Source organism: Quercus lobata, chromosome 5 (assembly GCF_001633185.2).
Source record: "Quercus lobata isolate SW786 chromosome 5, ValleyOak3.0 Primary Assembly, whole genome shotgun sequence".
NCBI classification, from domain to species: Eukaryota; Viridiplantae; Streptophyta; class Magnoliopsida; order Fagales; family Fagaceae; genus Quercus; species Quercus lobata.
This window is the reverse complement of record NC_044908.1, coordinates 80,540,483-80,550,520: the sequence shown is the minus strand read 5'-3', so window position 1 is coordinate 80,550,520 and position 10,038 is coordinate 80,540,483.

Sequence of the window (10,038 nt, the reverse complement as noted above, 5' to 3'; positions counted from 1 at the left end):
TCATTAGTCAGCGCAATTACATAGAAAAATTATTAATTAGTTTCCAGTAGAAGACAAACAACATATAATTAAGACGTCATGTCTACGATATTCATTATTCAGTTCATGAATGGGAGATGACTACCAAACTGAGAGGTTGATGGATGATTAATTTATATACCACAAGTTGGGAGAAATGAATTACAGTGGAAGCTTCCCTAGGTTAGATGAAGTCAACCTAGAACATGTACATACATTAATGATATATAGCAACTTGGAGAAGAGGAAGATAGAGATGTGTTATTATATGACAAACAGATATGGCTTTAAGACTATGGCATATATAGTAGATTTGAGGTTTCTCAACAGGTTCATGGTATTGTAAGACTGTTTCAACCTTCAACCCTCAAATGATTTACTTTCATTAGTTTATAGCCTATGAACTTTCTGAGCTAGCATTAAGTGACAAAGTAATATGATTGAGTGAATGGTCTATATAATCAAATATATACACACATACTATATTTATGTTAATCAAGGCACTTGTAGGCAGTGGCGGAGCCACATGTATCCTTGGGGGGCCTTGGCCCCTCCAAAATTTTTAATTTTTTTTTTACAATTTAAGTATATTTTATAAATATATAAAGGTTATATGAAAAAAAAAAAAAAAGTTGGCCCCCCCCCAAAAGAAAGCATTGATCAAATAATTTAGTAATTTTTCCTTAAAAAAGAGAGTTTAGAGTTGATATACAATTACAATAGAATGAAATAGTTAGATAGTAAATTTTGTGAGTAAATAGTGGAAGTGTGTAACCCCTAATTTTTAGCTCAATTTCAATTCCAATTAATACTTTCAAATCATTCAACATTGATAATATATGCAATATGGTTGAAATTTCCTATTCTCAAGATTTTATCAAGAAATAAAAAAGCTCATATGATACTTCAATTATAACATTATGATATTGATTTGTCAAACATGGATGAAGTTTTGCAAACAATTTATATATTTTATATTTACACACACACATATATTGTGTGGATTTTTTAGGGGAGTGTCTATTTTTATTTGAGTTTATCTTGACAGAATATATAGTTCGGCCCCCCCAACTCAAGATTCTTGGCTCCGCCACTGCTTGTAGGGTATTACTACCAAAGAATGTAAGAAAGTTCATGATAGAAACATCAACAACATGTTTTTGGAATAAAATTAGTTTCTGATAGCAACTTCAACATCTGCATTGGTCATCAGTGTTGGGCAGCGTAGACTAAATTTAAAGGTAAATTACACAATTACATTTTTTTTTTTTTTTCCTAATACAAGTTGTTTAGAGTTTACAATTGTAACGAGAAAATGCAAACAGTACACCAAGTTCGAATTTAAATTGCATAAAAAACTCCTGAAACACGAGTTATTGATAATTGTACATTGCTAAGAATATTCCTTATAAGTTATAATCATACTCAATGTTAAACAGTTAAGTGTACAAATTTTAATTTGAAAAAAACAAGAAGAAGAAGTAGATTTTCAACAAAGATAAGCTGCAAGGACAACCTGGCTAATGCACATTACAGAGTGAGTTTTGGGAGATTATAATAAGCTCATGATAAATGGGACAATTAAGATATTACCAAAAAAAAAAAATTTTAATGAAAGTACAAATTCTGAGTGAGATTAGTGACTAATTGGGATTATTATTGAGGGAAAACCTGCGGATTTCAACGAAGTAGATGGTGACCTTTGGAAGAATGCAATAAAAGACAAATTGAAGCGCTTATCACATGTTGAAAAATAATCATAAAGTTTAAAACATGAAGAATATACTATGAACACTAATGTCAAAGTCACCCTTTGGCAACTTCTACTCCGCGTGCCTTCATTTCATACTTTCAAATTCAAAGTATGGAACTATGGAAGGAGGGGCGGTATAAAAGTACCTTGTTTTGACTAAAAAATTAAGTGAAATTTTAGTAGGGGTCATGGTTTTCCTCATATAAATATAACTCGATCTAATTTTATCATAATTAAATAAGATAGAGTATAAGCATCATTTTTAGTTGCCTACATTTCACTTAAAAATAAAGAGAGTCCATTTCACAATTAAGATTTGATTTCCTTGATCTAATAATATACAAATTATAAAATGACATATAATTTGAATTAACACGATAATAGATACAACTTTAAATTTCTAATGCCTAAGTTGTGTTTGGTATTGGCTTAAAATATCAGTTTTCTTTTACTATTCAGCTTATTTTTGCTACTATTCATGGGTCACGTTGCACTTTTTGGTATTATTCATGAGTTTCACTGTACTATTTCAATTAGCTTTTAGTATTATCTACAGTATTTTCAGCAAAAAAAAAAAAAAAAAAAAATCAGATTTAACTAAAAATAAACTGTTCTCAAACAGACACTTAATTTGAATAATAAATTTGGCCTATTTTAAATGGGAAGGACCCTAATATTCCTACATATCCTTTTTTTTAGAAGATCCTGCATATCCATTTATATTTTGCTCAATGATTTAATTTTAAAAAAAAAATAAGATCTATCGAGCGGTCTCCACTCGTCATATACTATCATAGTAAAAGACTAGGAATTATATTAATGTGGTTAGTAATTTTCAACAAAGAATCTAAAAAAGGCAAAGCCTGCCCAAGCCATCATTCAGAACTGGTCGGCAGATGAATAGAGCTTTTTTTCTCTTGTTTAATGATATATATCCTCTTATTACCAAAAAAATAATAATACTATAATCATGCCTAAGCTAAAATACTAACCCAAAAAAAGTGTATATGTTTCTTGTCAAGTTACACCAGGTGTAGTATCTAATATTGAATTATAGGAGTTCTCGGCTAGGGTTTAGTGAGAGCGCCTCCAAAACCTTAAACCATAGTATACTATTGTCTTCTCGTTGAGTAAGATGGTTGTCCCTTTAGTGACCTCTGCTGCTAGAAGGACTTGGTCTGAAGCGTAGTGGGGTGATCGATGTGCCCAGTTTCAGTATGGAAGAAATTATAGGAGGTGTGATGGATTATCCCTGACTGCAAAGGAAGGGAGCAAGGTTCTGCTACTGAGGAAGTTGTCTACTTCAGAGCATGTTCTCGCGGTAAAGTTCTTTACCAAAAGGAACCTGAATATGGATATGGTGGCCTAAACTTTTCGACCATTATGGCATACTAGTGAGTGTTTTCAATTGGTTAATGTAGGGAATAGTATTATGCTTTTTGAATTTGAGTCAGAAGTTGACACTGAAAAGGTTTTGCAGGGAGAGCCTTGGTCGTATGATAGACATCTGGTTGTTTTTCAAGTCTTCGACGGGAAACAATCTTTGAAAGATCTAGAATTCAAGTTTTGCACCATTGGGATTCAGATTCACGATTTACCCTTTCAGTTTATGAACCCAGAAACAGCAGTCTTAATAGGTGAATCCATAGGTACAGTGATCCAATCTGGTGACCCTTTAGAGATGAAAGGAGGAACTTTTATGCTAGTAAGGGTGAGGGTAGATGTGTCTCAACCTCTCTGCCAAGGGAGGAAAATTGAGATGGAAGACAGTACAGAAGGTTGGGTTGCTTTTCGATATGAGCATCTTCCAAATTTACATTTTTGGTGTAGAGTATTAACCCATGATGACAAAGATTGTGAAGTTTGGCTGAAAAGTAAAGGAAGGCTTGTGGTGGATGATCCACAATTTAGACATTGAATGAAAGCTCCTCAATTCAGCATGGGTAAGCGCCAGTCTATTGAGGTCAAGGGATATGAGGAAGGGGTGCCTAAAACACGTTCTAAGGCTAGTCCATCCAGGTTTCATGCAACTGAAGTGGCTACCGTTAGTGATAATCCAAAGCAGGCCAAGGAGGGTGATAATAGGAGTGACACCACAACAAACAGTGATGAAGGGGTGCTGAGGGGAGTGCACCCCAATGAATCAAGGAGCTTGGAATTGGTTAGTCTTGAGAATAATGGAGTGTTGTTATCCAGTTCTAAGGTGGCTGACTTTGAGACGATACTAGAAGACATTGATAAGGCTATAGCAGGCGATACTGAAAAACCTGACACTATCATTATGGATGCTACCCAAAATTCTTTGGAGATTCCTTCAATCCAAATCCATAATCTCAACAAGTTAGGGGTTTCGGAGGCTGTGGGGTCCAAGACACATTCTAAGTCTTTGCTGAATTTTAATACTGTTGCAGTGGAAGAGACTTTAGGTTCATTTGCATTGGGGGGGAGGGGGGGGGGGGAGGTCAATAAAGGTGGAAAAGTCCCTGAGGCCGACCTTAAGCTTGACTGTGGCCCAAAAAAAGGATGTTGGACCAGATTTTCCAAAAGAGCTAGTATGTAAGGGGATTATGGGATGCAGGTGGCAAAAGCAGGGTGAAAAAGAAAATCTAATGGGGTCGAGGCACATGATGGGGTGTAGGAAAAGAAGTTGAGAGTGGATGAGGAAGCCAGGAACTTGGTTGTCCTTTTTACTAAACATCTAGGATTGGTGGAGGTTGCTAAGCAGCTCCGCCAAACCCAATGAGTCTATTAAGTTGGAACTGTCGATGGCTTGAGAACCTTCAGACAGTTAATGCCTTGAAGAAGGTTATTAGGTTAGAGAAGCCCAAATTTGTTTTCCTTATGGAAACAAAGTTTGATGTTGATTGGATGAAGGTGATTAGAGATCGGTGTGGTTTTCAGGAAGGTTTCATTGTCCCTAGTGAAGGTCCTGGCTTTGTTTTGGGATCCAAAATCATGAATTAAGGTATTAGGCTCCTCTTTATCCCATATTGATGCCATTGTGGAGGGTGGTGGCAACTATAGTCCGTGGCACTTAACGGGATTCTATGGCAACCTGGAGACTTCTAAAAGAGTGAAATCCTGGCAACTTCTTAATTCCCTTTGTTCAGTTTCCCATTTGTTGTGGTTAATCATCAGGGACTTCAATGAGATTCGGTGTGCTGAAGAAAAGGAAAGGGAGCTGCTCGGCCATATCATCAAATGGCTCGCTTTAATGATTCAATTAATTTTTGTGGGTTGAAGAAATTGGATTTTGTTGGACCCAATTTTACCTGGCTTTATCAGAGGGGGGATGGGTTTCAGATCAGAGAACGCCTTGATCGTGCAATTGTATCTTTGGATTGGTCTACCTTATTTCCTATGGCTCGGTTATTTCATAAGTCTTCATATGTTTCGGATCATTGCCCATTGCTCTTGACTTTCTTTGAGAAGCCGAATAGGGGTGGACACAAAAAAGGGTTTAGATTTGAGGCCATGTGGGTGCAGGATCCTAGATGTGAGAACATTGTCTCTTCGGCATGGTCTGAGGGGCTGGTTGACACTTCCCCTTATCCCATTCTAACATGTTTGAACTAGTGCAGGTCAAAATCAGAAGCTTGGAACAGGTCTGAGCTTGGTCATGTAGGGAAGGAAGTTGCTAGGCCTTAAAAGCGGTTGGAATGTCTTGAATTGCAGCCAACAAATGCGGGTGTAATTCAGAGTATCTGTGAGACTAGATCTGAGCTTAATTGTAGGCTAGAAAAGGAGAGCTTGATGTGGAAGCAAAGAGCTAAACTACATTGGTTTAAGGAGGGTGACCGCAACACGAGTTATTTTCATGTAAAGGCATCTTCCCAGTTTCAAAAAAATACTATTAAGGGCATTTTTGATGAGCAAGAGAATTGGTAAGATAATGAACTAGCTGTTGCTAAGGTTTTTGAGGATTACTACTCCAAACTTTTTACTTCCACCTCCCCCACGGATTTTTTAGAAATCTTGGATGCAGTCCAAACCAAGGTCACTCCGAACATGAATGGGCGTCTAGTGAAGGAGTTTCTTCCTCAGGAAGTTTACCGTGCTCTCAAACAAATGTACCCTTTAAAGGCTTCAAGTCCTGATGGTATACCCCCTCTCTTTTATCAGGATTTTTGGCCTACAGTGGGAAATTTAGTAACTAAAACTGTGCTTGAGTTTCTCAATTTTGGTGTCTCCCCCCCCCCCTAATTTTAATGACACTCATATTGTCCTGGTTCCTAAGATTAATCAGCCAAAAAGAGTTACTAAATTTAGACCTATTAGCTTGTGTAATGTGATCTACAAATTGGCTGCTAAAACACTTGCTAACAGGTTAAAGAAAATACTCCCATCTATTATTAATAAGACTCATAGCTCTTTTGTCAATGGCAGACTTATTACTGACAATGTTCCAGTTGCTTTTGAAACTATGCATCACATTAGCCAGCGCAAAATAGGGAAAACAAGAGAAATGGCCCTGCAGCTTGATATGTGTAAGGCCTATAATAGAGTGGAATGAGCTTTTTTGGATAAAATTATGGAGAAATTAGGCTTCCACCCTCAATGGCGAAGCTTAATGATGTAGTGTATTTCATCAGTCACTTATTCTATCAAAATCAATGGTAAGTCGTGAGGTCATATCACTCCTTCAAGGGGGCCTTGCCAAGGTGACCTTCTCTCCCCTTATCTGTTTCTTCTTTGTGCTTAAGGTCTTTCGGCTTTGATTAAAAAAGTAGTCATTGATGGGATTATGGAGGGTGTTTCTGTGTGTAGAAGGGATCCTATTTTGTCTCATTTATTTTTTGTAGATGATAGTATAATTTCTATAAAGCTTCCATTGAGAATTGTGACTCTTTACAGTGTGTTCTGAATGTCTATGAATTGGCTTCAGGTCAACAATTGAATAGGGCCAAAACTTCCTTATATTTCAGTAGTAACACTACTCAAAAGGTCCAAGAAGAGATAAAGTCCATGTTTGGTGCTAAAGTTATCAAGTAGCATGAGAAGTATTTGGGTTTACCTTCGCTAGTGGGGAAAAACAGGAAAAATTCTTTTAAGGAGATTAAGGAAAAACTGGCTAGGAAGTTGGCAGGTTGGAAGGAAAAGCTTCTTTCTAAGGCGGGGAAAGAAATTTTGATCAAGGTCGTGCCCCAAGCAATACCAACATATTCTATGAGCTGTTTTAAGATCCCAGACTCACTTTGTGAGGAGATGACGAGCTTGATGTGGAATTTTTGGTGGGGTCAAAAAAAAGATAGAGGAAGATGGCTTGGATTAGTTGGGACAAACTTTGTACTCTTAAGTCCTTAGGGGGTATGGGTTTTAAGCAACTTAAACAATTCAACTTAGCTTTTTTGGCCAAGCAAGGGTGGAGACTTCAAGTGGGTAGGGATTCCTTATTGTTTCGAGTCTTTAAAGCTTGTTACTTCCCTAACTGTGATTTTCTTCATGCCAAGGTGGGGTGCAATCCGTCTTTCGCTTGGCGAAGTATCATGGCAGCCCAAAGTATTGTGAGTAATGGGATTCATTGGCAAATGGGTAATGGGACGAGCATTCGGATTTGGCAAGATAGATGGCTTCCCACTTCTTCGACGTATAAGGTGATCTCACCACCTTCTCTGCTCGGAGCTAAAGCTCGGGTTAGTGAGCTTATTGATCAAGACACTAGTTCTTGGAATACTGAGTTGATCTGGGATGTTTTCTTACTGCATGAGGCTGAGGCAATTTTGGGTTTGGTCCTAACCTCTCGCTTACCTGAGGATAGGTTGGTTTGGGCTCCATCTTCGAATGGTAGGTTCTCTATCCGTAGTGACTACATGATAGCTATGGATATGAAGGAAGAAGGGTTGAAGGGGGCTGTTTCAGATGGTAGTAGGCTAAAACGTTTTTGGAAGACTCTTTGGGGGCTTGCTATTCCTCCTAAGGTTCGCCACTTTGCATGAAGAGCTTGTAAGGACATTCTTTCCACCAAAGAGAACCTCATGAGAAGGAAGGTGTTGCTAGATGGACAATGTGAAGTATGTCATACAGATGTAGAGTCATCGAGCCATATTTTCTGGGATTATGCCTTTGTTCATGAAGTTTGGGATGTGTCGAAGCTGTTTCCATCAAACTCGCGGGTCCACTTTCATTCTTTTATGGATATGTTGTGGTATGGGGTTATGGAAGCCGATTGGGAGCAGACCAAGATTGAACGGATTGTTATGGTGGCTTGGGCAATTTGGACTAATTGGAATAAGATTAGAGTTGGGGGTGCCAAGAAATCAAGTCAACAGGTGGTTTATAGTGCGTTGGATTTTTTGGCAAAATTCCAAGAAGGTGTTTGCGCTGCCTCTGTACCGAGCTCAAGTAACCAAACTCACTAGATGCCTCCTCCGCCTTGTAGGTATAAGATTAATGTTGACGGTGCCATATTTGCTGCTCAGAAGTCAGCGGGCATTGGTGTAATCATCAAGGACTCAGATGGTTCATTAATTGGAGCTTGCAACAAGAAGCTTCGACTCCCTCTTGGTGCAGTGGAAGTGGAGGCAAAGGCAATTGAGGTCGGGTTGCAATTTGCTAAGGATTTGTTGATTCAAGACTTCATTATGGAGGGTGATTCTTTGGTGGTGTTCAATGCCCTTTAAGAGGCCTCCCCCCCACCTTCGTCAATTGCTACTATGATTTATGGTTCTGTAGCTACTTCCCATGAGTTTCTTCATGTTTATTTTTCTCATGTACGCCGGCAAGGCAATTGTCCAGCCCATCTTCTCGCTAAGCATGCTTTAGGCGTCGATGATTTTTTAGTTTGGATAGAAGAGACTCCTTGTTTTCTTGAACAAGCTCTTCTTCAAGATGTTATGTAGTTTCTTTGTTTTTTCAGTAATGCAAGTGTTTCTTATCAAAAAAAAAAAAAAAACACGATACATACCAATACCCACTCAATGTCCTCCCAAAGCCCAAATGATCTCTAGGTGTTTATGTATATGTTCTTACCTTTTGTGAACAAAACAAAGGAAAATTAATAACATTATTAATAACATAGAGTCTAGGGTAATAAACACCCCAAGCATCAACCAACAATTAGAGAAGTGATCTACAATCAGAATTTAAAGCACTACTACATGGGTAAGGTTAGTTGCATTAGATGAAGATGTTAGAATATTTACTGATTTGGCATCCACTTTTAATATGATCATTTAAATCAGCATACCATGGGCTAATTTGAGGTCATCTCTAAGTGACCAGAATTTCTCTATCACTATGTTTGTGAAGCCAATATTTCTAGATAAAATCCCTAACTACTATCTCCCTTTTATTTATTTATTTTTAATAAAAAAAATACTAGTAACTTTATTAAAATGAAGATAAATTCAATACATCTTGAGCCAAAGTCGACTCAATGATAACTGGATTCTCCTCTACCCAAATTACAAAACTATCTAACCCTTTGACATATTAAGCTAAAAATATGCGCAGGTTTATTACCTTCCTGCCTAACGTGGGAAACTTGCACATAATGAAAAGCTTGTAACCTATGGCAAATCTCAAAAACAATATTAGAGATGGCCACAGGTGGGCAACTCAAACCCTTAATAGAATCAAATAGTAGAAGTGAGTCACTTTTAAAATGGGCATCTCGAATACCAACATCCCAAGCAAAGTAGACTGCTATCTCTGATTAACCCTCAGACATATTTACCATAAAAAATAAATAAATAAAATAAAATAAAATAAAAACCCTCAGGCTTCTGCTTGGCCCAAATTTTCTAGCATTGAGCTCTATGTGTTGAGTTTAACTTGCAATTTCCCAAATAATCTAAGGATAACAACTAGTTTTCGGGGGAACTAATCATATGCATGATCCACTCCCCCAAAGTTTGACAATGAAAATCTGGAGGGATTGTATGCCTCCCTAATAACCATCCAAATCAAAGTGCCAACAGAACAATCGCAGTACATATTATGCTAGTTAATAATTTTTTGTTTAATTGATATTTTAAAACTCACCATTAAATTACATATTTTTTATGTTCTTAATACATATAGGCCAAATTTTATGGTAATCTAATATTATTTACCATTTGATCAATTAACTCAAGCATTGTGTGTGTGTGTATATATCTATATATATATATATATATATATATATATTGAAATTTCGAAAACATGAAAGTTATTAATTAAGGAGTGTAACATTCACAAAAGTTACAACCTATATAACTTAAGCTCAACTCTTACATTATATTTGATTGGGGTGAAAGAGGAAGGATGAAAAAAGAAAAGGAAAACGG